Source organism: Sceloporus occidentalis, unplaced genomic scaffold (genome assembly GCF_023333645.1).
Source record: "Sceloporus occidentalis isolate IW3139 unplaced genomic scaffold, rSceOcc1.0.p SCAF_14, whole genome shotgun sequence".
Taxonomy (NCBI): Eukaryota; Metazoa; Chordata; class Lepidosauria; order Squamata; family Phrynosomatidae; genus Sceloporus; species Sceloporus occidentalis.
Genome location: NW_028316994.1, coordinates 3,019,527 through 3,029,339, shown reverse-complemented (window position 1 = coordinate 3,029,339; position 9,813 = coordinate 3,019,527). Strand labels below are relative to the sequence as shown.

The 9,813-nt window shown below is 40.4% G+C and overlaps 1 long non-coding RNA gene across 1 annotated transcript; it reads right to left on the bottom strand.

The window, feature by feature from the left end:
• Positions 1-1,940: 1,940 nt before the first annotated feature.
• LOC149303553 (uncharacterized) lies at positions 1,941-8,171 on the bottom strand. Its single transcript, XR_016271953.1, has 3 exons — positions 8,111-8,171; positions 7,014-7,175; positions 1,941-3,977 (listed from the first exon to the last, which is right to left on the bottom strand). It is a non-coding gene; the product is annotated as an uncharacterized LOC149303553 (long non-coding RNA).
• Between the last annotated feature and the right edge of the window lie 1,642 nt (positions 8,172-9,813).

The window sequence follows — 9,813 nt, the reverse complement described above, 5'->3', positions numbered from 1 at the left end:
GGACTTTTGCTATCCTTACCACAGCTATTGCTCTGTGGTAAGGATTCTGCTTCTGGAGCATCTTGGGTAAGACTGAAAATACCAGTCCTTTCCCTTCCCCTCCTCTTTTCCTTCTCCCACATGAAGGACATCTGGGTTTTTTGTTGATTTTCTTCTCTAGAATGGGCTTCAACATATAGAGTGTATTCATCCTTTCTGTGATAAAATCTGCTTTCTGGACTTTTTTATCCCATTCTATGGCTGTCAACCACATAATTTCTAAAGAGCTATTGTGTGCCCTGAAGGATTTAAAAACTTTTTTTTTTTTGCTCACTACCCAACAGTGGACTTTTGAAAATGCTCAAAATGGAGTTTGCAAAGCTGCTCTTTGTGACATGTAGAGTTGGGCTCATGTAGTGAGTTTTGTGTAACCTAATTGTGTTCTGAGAAAGATTCTTTGCTCTTTTGAAGTTCTCCCTGCTGTCACTCCCAGGCCCACCCTCACTCTGTTTGCCCTCAGTTTTGTGTGTTGCCCCTTTCCCACTTTGTGCTATACCATCACACAGCAGTGAAACTTGAAATCAATTGTGTTTCAACACAAAAGTGTTCCTCCAAGCTGGAATTACAGGGCTGGAAAATAGTTGATCTTCAGTGTCTCAGAAGGTGGAAACAATCCTGCACTAGTTTCTTTGTACTGAAGTGAGCATACACCAACTATGTTCGTTTTTAAAATCTGTAGAATAGAGAATTGGTCAATATATTGAGTGGAAATAATGGAATTGAAGCCTTTAAATAATGTGTATATGTCCATGTGGTTTAAATTTTAAAAATACCAAAATGTTTTCAGAGTTCTGTTGACTGATGGTCCCTTTGGAAATCACCAGCTCCTTGGTTTGGCTGGTTCAGTTTCTACCTTATTTCAAGGCATACACATCGTAAGTCAGGGATGGGAATATGGAGTTCTCCAAACTGCAGCTTCCATCAGCCCTAGCATTACTATTAGTGGTAAGTGATAATGGGCGTTCCAGTTCACTGAATAGAACAGGGAACAGGAACACATAGCCCTCCAAGAATACTTGAATTACAACTCCTGTCAGACCTCACCATTTGGTATTCTGGCTGAGACTAATGGAAGTTATAGTCTTAAGAACATTTGGAGGACCATGTTCCCACCCCAGATGAGAGAAGGGCTTTGTATTACCCATCTGTGTCTTCCAAGAGTCCCAGGGAAGGTATGTGGAGCTGGTGTGAGTGGCTGCCCCAGTAGTTTGGTCAGGTTGACAGGTAGTAGCTTTCCTTCTCCCTTTTACCTGGTGTACATAGTGGAGGGGTGAGTCAAGAGTAAATAGGGTTTAAGATTGTGTGGAATATAGTATTCCCCCTTTCTATTAGAAATACCCATCTCCTGTTGTCTAGGTCTTTACTAACAGCTGCCCATTCTTCTCACTTTTTTCTGATGATTGATACTCAACAGACTGTCACTTTTTAAACAGAATGTTAGAATTTCTGTATAACAAGATGTGTGAGAAGACCATACTGAGCAGATCACCCCACCCCACCCCACCCCACCCCCCCCCCCCCCCCGTTTGGTTCCGTGGCACCAAGTTTATGTGTCTGCATGCCTGAATTTATCTGGCCAGGTGTAGTGACAAGGTGAGTATAAGTTACTTGGGACTGGTGTGGTGGATTTACATAGATTGATCTGTAAGTAATGGATTGAATCCCAAGGAGATTACTTGAACTTGGTTCCCACTATTTAGTTATGGTTAACAGTTAACACTGATTTCAGTGGCATCAAAATGCAGCTGACTGAATCCAATCCACTGTTTTTACATCAGAGCCCCATAGTGCAGATTCTTAATGGTATTTTAAAATTAACAACATCTGTGAAATCCTGGCCCTTCTGTCCTTGCACCCTAGCCAATATCTCTCCACCCCCATGAAGGAATACAACAATGTCATTGTGTTTAACTTTGTTTTTAATTATTGTTGTGGGCATCAAATACAAATATAGTAGCATTTCTCCTCCCTTCCATGTTCAAATGTATGTGCACAGCTAGTCCACCTAAGCAGTGATAATAACTAGCCCCTTCCAATGAAGGTTGTCAAATTGAAAACTAGAGATTGCTCCTGTACCTTTAATAGAAGAAGGAATTTCAGCCGGTGCTGCTTGCTACTTGGTTTTGTGATAACACCTGTTGAAATTCCCTCTTCTACACAGCCATTAAAAGTACATACTTTACATATCTCCAGCTTTCACTCTGCTATTGCTACCCCATCAACTCCCTGCTGTTTAAACGTATGTTGTATGCATGGCTGTGTAAGCAGCTTATTTAATGAAGGAAGGGAGTGTTAAGAAATTCTGGTTTTGGACTCTGTCCTTCACTAGGCAAATGCAACACACATCCCAGTTCCTTCCGCTTACTAAATGTAGGCATGCAGCTGCTGCAGGCTGGCCAGTGTCACTCATTGTTACACTGAGTGTGGAAAAGGTAGTAGCAAAGGTGTGTGAGGAAAGAAGGCAGAGGCAGAATAATTTTCAAATATACTTACTCTTATACCAGTAAATTGGTACTGTACTTTGAATCTTGCTCCTCCTGCTCCCAGTTTACTTGAGCTCAATGTTACACGTTGCAGGCATAACATAAAGCTGGGAACATCATCTGTGCTATATGGGAGAACGTGATGTGTAGAGCAGCAGTGTGATAAAAGGCATGTGTATTTAAAACAGTATGTTATGCACTTTATAGACAAACCTGTGACTTCCACTTTGTGCTCCCCACTTTCATTTTCTGTCCTTATGCTGGGCTCTGCTTTCCTTTGTTGCCTCCGTTGCTCACAGTACACTCATCCATAAAGTAGGAAACACTACACTTGGACACGAGCGTTTAGTAGTGCTTTCTACTTTATGGATGAGTCCACTGTCCTTAAAAATGCAGCTTCTGGTTCCCATCCTGGCTCTTGTCATTGTCTTCAGTTATGTATGGTTTCCAATCTGATCGTCCCTGTTCATCTCCCCTACCCCATCCACAGGCTGCTCCCTACATGTGAAACAACAGGGAGATGCTAGTGGGAAAGGAGGTTTGATGTGCCTCTTCTTGTGGACTTGAGGTTAAGACAGCAGTTTTATAACATTAAAAGCATATTTACTACCCACATGGGCTCACAGTCTACATGGGTTTTATGCTACTTTGGGGGATGCAGAACAGAAGAGTAAATAAAGTATGTTGATGTGCATTTACAACATACACAATATACACACAAAATAGTACAAATTATGAAGGCCACCAAATTCTTTCCATCCACTAATGATTCCTTGTCCTTTCCTTCTTCCTCCCACACCCATTTTATATCCTTCTGTTTGGATGGCCTTCACTCCCTTCTCTGTATGGAGAAAAATAAAGGTTTATTGGCTAAATTAGGTTATGTGTACATTAACAAGAAAACACATAGAAAAAAAGAGTGTGCATCATACTGCTTCTCAGATGGCTATTGCTGTTGAATGAGGGATAAGTCCTTAATACTGTGTTCCTAATATATTTCTTTTGTCCTCCAGATCTGCTACTACTCTTAGCCACAGTGCCTCTTGCTTGCTAAAATCCATCCATTTATTTTCCTTTGCAGTGCAACCCCCAAACAGTCTCTTCCTTGTGTTCTTTTTAACCTCAAAGCTTACGCTTCCTCATTTCCAACTCTATAGCACAACATCCTTAACACTTTCACTTTTCTAAAACTAACCCAGTGCACATACAGCAGTACTGATGCACCGTTCAGTACTTTTTCCCAGCTTGGGAACAAACTTAAGAGTTCTAGTTCACACAACACATTCAGGTTCTCCAGAGTTGGGAACGAGGTATCTTGATTGGAAGATTTGCATTGACCATGCTGGTTGGAGATAATGGGAATTTAACCCATTATTCAGGCAACGGTGGGCAATTGTGGAAGGCTAGGGGGGCCTTATTAGCATCCTAAAAGACTTTGGAGGGCCACATGTGCACCTGCAAAACAAACAAATAATTTTAAATAATATCTCCCCCTCCTATCCTCTAGGGGATATGGGAGCATTCTCACAGTCTAGAACTTACATGTTGAAGGATGTTATTTTAGTATTCCTAGGGCTTCATGAAGAATAGCCCTGCGTTTTTCAGTAGCAATACCAAATTGAATAAGAAACGGTGAAAGATGTTGAGGAAAATGTATTTCACGCTGCCTTTCTCAGTCCCTGCTATGAAATCTGTAATGCCCTGGCTGGATTAAAGAAAAAAGTTGTAAGGATTGTGAAATGTGTGATTTGGTGTTTGTAGCAGGATTGTGAAGGCATTTCAGTTTTTTCTGGCAAGATTTTAGGAGAGATGAGCAATTAGCCTTGAAATCCAAGAAAAGTAAAGCAAGCCAAATAGAAGAGGTTTGTATTATATTATCATGTTAATTTTAGAGTGTTTAAAAAGCAGGTTTTTAAGTATTGTCCTATTTAAAATTTATTTGCAGTTTATGGCAAGTGATAGTTTTTGTGTGTTTTTAAAGCAGGTACACAATAGTGAAATTTAAAATGCTGAATAGGTTTAGGTTATATTTTAAGACTTGGATCATAAACCTCTGAAACTAAGGGATCATAACTAGTTCTGTAACTTTCAGTATTTTAGTATTCTGTTGCACTGTGGTGCAAATGCATTGTCTCTTTGCTTGCAATACATATCACTATATGGGACCGGGGACTTCAACATGTTGCTGGACTCTAGCTCCCATCAGCCCCACAATCCTAGCCATGGCAAGATCAAGTTGGAGTCCAATATTTGGAGACTTCCCTACACTTGATTAGGGAACACCTTAAATAAGAAAAATACAACACAAAACCAATGAAAACAGCCACTGAATTCACAAGTAATGTGTTCTTGGGTCTGAACAGACAAGCCATGCTGTTTAAATGATGCATGCATCCTAAGAGGTCGGAAGCTGCACCAAAGCCACGCTCCAGTCCTAAGGACTGGAGCGCAGCTTCTGCCCTCTTAAGATGTGTGTGTCATTAAAACAGCATATCTCCAAAGTGACCCGAAGCAGCTTTATTTTGGCCTGTTTGTTTGGGCCCATTAATAACCTGAAAAAGTACTCTGTCAGGATTGGTACTGCAATAGAGAAATCCCTGTTTTCCCTAATATCCTAATAGACTGGAGTGCATTTAAGAGGCAAGGGTTGAGAAAAAGAGCTACCAACACTGAACAATTCTGAATCCCCCTGTCACAATATTTACCAGAATTTAAGTAGCACAATAGAAACATTAATATTCTCCATAATGTCCTGTAAGGCAAGACATGAAATCCAGTTGCTGGTCCTAAGTAAGGAAGTCCAATTGAACTTAATGTGAATTTATAATTTGTCAATTGGTTTTAGTAGGTTTGTTCTAGTTGGGAGTAGCTGTTGGATTTAGCCTTGTGTATTCTTAAAGATTATTAATATTGCCACTGCAAGATAACCCATTCTATGATCTCTGATGGGCAAATGCCATCTTGGCTGGAATTGCAAAAGTATATGCACATGGCAAATACTTCATTGGTTCCCATTTGGATTTAATACAGTACTTAGTCTTCATGGGTCACAATTTTGGAACTCATCTAATACATAATTCAATGGCTGGGCACTGCTTCCCTGTTTTTGCAGATTTAGGCAGACAGTAAACGCAAGAATTTTGCTGCAAATGATCAGTCCATTTGCTGCCTTGCAATGGCGTATCAAGAGCTGATGTTGTACAAGCCCATCTCTACAGTATGTTGGAATTTGGAAGGTGAGAAATTTATTTTAGGATTTATCCAGAATAAACAGGATTCAAAAAGGAATACTTGATTTTACTTAATATTTTAGTTTCAGAAGTGCTCAGTGGACTAACTGCAGCTACCACAGTAACTTAGGGGCAACTTTAAAAAATACTCTACCTATAGTGAATATAATTATTTGTATACAGCATAGCTGTCTCCCTAATATAATGAAATTATATTACATTTAATGTCAACATTTCCAAAACCAGTGCTTTGCAGAAGTGTTGGACTAAAGCTTCTATCATTCCCGGCCAACATGGCCAATTGGGGAAGTCTTATATTCTAAGCAAAGTTTTTGGTATCATAAAATGACAGAATATTTAGAGGCCCTGCTAACAAGAAATATAATAATGATTAATGTATTAGTAGAGTACGAGAAGAACTGACATTGAAGTCTAGTCCTAAATGAATTTAGGAAGAAAGCCTTATTGCCACTTATTCCTCAAGCTGTACGTTATTCAGTTCAGTGACTTCTGGTGTAAAATGGCAGCACAAGTATTTAACTTGCTTGCCGTTCAGTTTAGCTGTGATCCAATACACACATCTTGAGTACAAACCCAATTAAAGGGAGTGGAGCATTTTAGGATGTAATCCTATACCCATTTACCTGGGTGTAAATGCCACTGAACACAGTGGGACTTATTTCTAAGTAGACATGTGGAGGATTCCACTATCAACATTTTTGTGTAATAGAATCAAAATATTTTACAAAGCAGTTTGTACACTGCATTACAATAATAATACGATGGTAAATTGGATAACAACAGAGCAGAGGAAAGAAGTGGAAGGAGTAAAATCCCTAAAAAGTTTTCTGATAAAGATGTTTTTTTTAAAAAAACCATCTTGTTTTTCCAAGATCATTAAGCATAATCTAAGCTTATATGTAACCATTTGCCCACAAGGATATGCAATTTATATCTCTATTTTCATCTTGTTGCAATCCAATATTTCCCCCCATCTTTCCTGCTGTTCCTTATTTTGAATTCTTGATTGGATCTTCCTTGCACTATTCATGTCAATCTCTCCACAAGCAAGAAACCCCTCTTGCTTGTGGAGAATTAATTTTCAGATGCAGCAGCAAGGACTGTCATTTCTACATTGTTTTTTTTATAGTTCTAGAATTGTAAAACAATCTAATTAAAAAAAAATCATTTTCTGTTTCCCATCTCACTCAGATAGATTCTATTGTATTCCCAAAGTGAGGAAGGGATTTGCCTACCTTACCTGTTGCCTTGATCCTTATGCTTGTCTTAGAACAGGATTCATGGAGGCAGGAAAATTGAGTTTCCTGGAATGGAATCCCAGATCACCCACGTTTCTTCAAGGGCCCTCTCTGTGTGAAGAATGCTGGGGCTCAAAATCCATCTCCTCAAAAACTGTATGCTTCTGCATAGAAAGGAGTGAGTTGCCATGCTTAAAGCAAGTAAAAAGTAGATCTGAAGTTCAGACATTCATTGCAAACTTGAACAGCATTTGCCGCCAGAAAGAACAATCAGTTCCTTTTCTTGACGCTAGAGGGTATGTGTGCTAAGTTTCCCAGAACTCTCTGCAAGCCAAGTGCTTGAATAGTCATGACTCTGCAACCGCTGGCTGTGCAGCCGCCATATTTCTTTTTGCATGAGCTACCCGACGGTTTGACAGGGGTAACTTCCCTATTCCTGCTTCCCATTTTAAGCTTGCTTAGAAGAGGGTGTGAGGCACTGGGATTAATAGCCTATGTGTTAGTGAACCCCTTCCCCCCATTTCTTTTCCATCCTTTGAAAAGTATGAGTCAAGTCAATAAAGATACTTAAGGAGAACCCAAGAATTTCTCCTGCTCTTTGCCCTCTTGAAAACACTAGGCTCTTGAGATCCTCCCAGATACAATGATATATCTCCAGAAATTCTAGACGGTAGCACTCCAGAAATACGCCAATGTGTGCTGCTGTCTCTAAGAATCTAAGAGATCTGGTTTGTATAGTTTTTTTGAAGGTTTTTTGGGCTATGGCCATGTTCTAGAAGAGTTTCTTCCTGACGTTTCGTCAGCATCTGTGGCTGGCATTTTCAGCATTCTCTGTAGATGCCAGCCACAGATGCTGGCGAAGCATCAGGAATAAACTCTTCTAGAACATGGCCACATAGCCCGAAAAACCCTTAAAAAACTGTGGGTGCCGGCCATGAAAGCCTTCAGCTTCACAGATCTGGTTTCTGATCACCACTAAACATCCCCACCCTGAGTTTTCACCTTCTCCATTCACAACTCGTGTTAAAAGCCTAAAGTCATATAGTCCCACTGCTCCCAACCCTTACTTAACAGCCCATAGGAATTATGGAAAAACTACCTCTTGGTTGGTTGTAAAATATCAGGCCAGTTCAGGAGACAGGTTGCCAGCTGCAGTAGAGAGATGGAGGCAGTGGGGCTTAGCCCATTTATAGAGACTTTGTCCAACCCATCCAACCATGTATCTCCTCCCACTCGGGGAGATAATCACATGACACTTGCTATCTTTCTCCTCCTTGCCCCAAACCACAGGAAACTGTCAAGAGGCCTCTCTTCTCTAACTGGGGCAGGAAGTTGCAGCTATTCTACCCCCCTGAATTTAGTCTTGCATCCCCCCAATGTTGGAAGGAGCTGTGGTTAAGTCTGTTTGAGATGGGGGTTGGGGTAGCTTTTAGCTGTGTTAGGATCTAGTGAAAGGAATGGGGTAAGAGGGTCCCATGGGGGGCAGCTTAGACACCTGCATCCTCTTCTGAAGGACAGAGTTTGTGCGTGTTCATGGGTGCATCTGTAGCTAAGGCCAGGCTATAGAAGCCTTTTCACAGAACTGAAACAAATTCTTTTCTTGACATTTTTAGGGTGACGGTAATACGGCAAGGAGAGAGGCATGATATGCTTGCAATATGAACCGCCATACATGAACATGGGTTTAACAGATGCTGACCTTGTTCATGAGCACTGGCTTGGCCCTCTTACTCACACTGTAGTCCAGTGGTTGGTACAGAAGATGCAAGACCAGGGCCAATGTTTCTTTTTGATGCCTGCACCCATATAATGAAAATTAAAGAAGCCAGATGTTTACATGACCTAGAAGTGGAATGTGCGGTGTGTGTTTGGGGTGTTTGTGTGATAGAGAGAGAGATGGGTTCCCTGTATGTGATATTTGAAGACAGTGCTGCAAATTAAGAAATTTTGGATTTCTCAATGCTATTCACTGCTCTAAAATCTCTACCAATTCTGAATCACTTCTTACTGCCTTGGAAGACCAAATGTCAGAAGCAGAGTCATCCTGTTATCCACTTGAGAAGCTCAGCTAGTCCCCTGACCTTTACCCCAAGGGAAACCCTGAATACAAAGTCATTATCACTTTGAGAATATTGTTTCTCATCTACAGATGATGTTTGTTAACTCATGTACTGTGCACACACATGCTTTGAGTATTTTTGGAGGGTCTAGCTAAAGTAGTTTGAACATATTCTAGTTACTGAGGCAGTGCCGTTTCTACATAATGGAATCCTCTTCCATAAAATGGGTACTTGGGTCTCCTCCTTGAAAGTTTGGGAGTTTTTATTTAGGAAAACTTTTCTACTTCTTCCGTAATAATAATAAACGTCTGGCTAGTGGCTTTTGAGATAGTGGTTTTCAAAGTTGTAAATCTTCCTTGTTAGAATATGCCTTTATCTTTTTTGTTTTGCAGTTGGGATGTACTTCTTGGTGGTTTGGGGTATAGTGTTTATCCTCATCTTCTATTTTGCCTTGCATAATCACATACATGAGTGCACATATAAAACATGCCGAAGCATGAATCTGAGTTTGGTAAGCACAGGGGTAACTAAGAAGAGCAAATGTTTAAAATCCAAACCCACATTTCTATGAAATGCTCTGTTCCAGTGCACTGGTTTGCAGCCCTGTGACATTAAGTCTCGGTTCTCTTTGCTACATGCTTCATGCATTGACTTGGGTTGAGCTTGGAGGCCTTTTGGATTCATCCCAATTAATGCTGTTTTTAAATTCTTCCCTTACACTTGTCATCTATCCAAGATCTAT